Source organism: Papaver somniferum, chromosome 1, assembly GCF_003573695.1.
Source record: "Papaver somniferum cultivar HN1 chromosome 1, ASM357369v1, whole genome shotgun sequence".
NCBI classification, from domain to species: domain Eukaryota; kingdom Viridiplantae; phylum Streptophyta; class Magnoliopsida; order Ranunculales; family Papaveraceae; genus Papaver; species Papaver somniferum.
Window position 1 is genome coordinate 68,299,943 of NC_039358.1, and position 1,650 is coordinate 68,301,592.

Sequence of the window (1,650 nt, forward strand, 5' to 3'; positions counted from 1 at the left end):
AAGGGTACCAGTGGTCGACTTTATTCACTTTCTTTTTTTCTCTTTTTTTTTTCCTTTTTTTTTCAACCTTTTTTTTCAACCTTTTTTTAAACCTTTTTTTTTTTTGATCAGTTTGGTCTAATTGGTCTAGTCTGGTCTTTTTTTTTTGTAACTCAATCACTCTAATTCACTCTAGCATTGGTAACAACTTGAATCGTGGGCCCCACCTATCACTTAGAGAAACATGGTTTAAAAACAAAATAAAATAAAAATAGAAGTGAAAAGGACTCAACGAGATATGGTGAAACTATCATGTTATTTCTAACACCTGAGCTCTGTGCTTTTATGAATAGACTCTTCTATATGTTTCCATCTAATCAGATTGGTTCCTCAACTCCTACGATCAAAATGCTTCCATCCACTTAGATTAGTTAGTGCAATCCTCAATAGGCATAAATTTCTAAGCTCTGGAGTTTATTTATTCATACTGCAACTAAAAAGTTTCTCCCATACCCCCAAACTTAAATCTAACAATGTCCTCAATGTTCTAAAGATGAAATTAAAAGCATGAACAAGGAGAAACTGTTACCATTTGAAGCAAAAGAGATAAGGAAAGATATTACCGTGTCGCATGATTGTTGTGTTACCTCCCAAAAAGTGCTAAATTTAAAGTCTTCAGCCAGACGTCAAATACCACAAAATGGATAATTACCTTTCAAATCATATATCAATAGTCGAAACAACTGTGGGTCAACAAAAGCAAATAAAATTGCCACAATTATCAGACAACTGCACCAAATCAGAAAAATGAGCAGACATAGCTGTTGTAATATTTCGATTGCAGTAAATAAGGATTCGTTGCTCGGACTTGAAAAGATTTTTAAAACAAAAATATATACAAAATTTGTCACAGGGTCAAGAGATACTAGGACTCAGGATTCCACCAATTCTTATACTCATGCGAATCAACTATTAATTCTAGACAATTATAGCTTATAATGATAACAAATATCGAGTCTTTTCTTTGCCAAAAAATAGATTTTGTAAAGTATTAGATGTAAATCATAAGCATGATGCATAAAGAGTTCCTAGACTAAGCATACATCATCAGATAAAATCACAAATAATCAAGAAAAATCATAAATCAACTCATAATAGTGCAAATAGTCATAAAAGAATTAAATAGAATTACTCATGCATAAAGAATGGTTTCCTCCATCATCCCAGTAATGGGGTTTATCTATTCATAATAATCATGTTCTAAAAATATATATTTGATGCTCAAAATATGATTAAAAGAGTCAAAAGTTATGAAACAATGATTCTAAGAATCACAAGATGTTTAAAAGATTGAAAAAGGATAAAATAGAGGATCAACGACCCTCAGTAAGCGTCCAGAAAGAAACGATGGATGGTAACTGCAGCTAAACTACGGCACTTCCTCTCTGCTGCTTGCATTGTTGAAGAACGACAGCCCTGGAGGGTCCGTTCTTCGTCTTTTTCTTCCTCCTCGAGCAGCAGCAGGAAGCTTTCCTGCAACTCCTGTTCTTCACCTCTGCAACCTCCCTATGGTCTCTGATCGACCCCAAAACTCTTGATAATCTTCTCTCACTTCGCACCAGCCTTTATATACCCAATCAGCTCCAAAAATCCCGAGAAAATCTCTTCTTC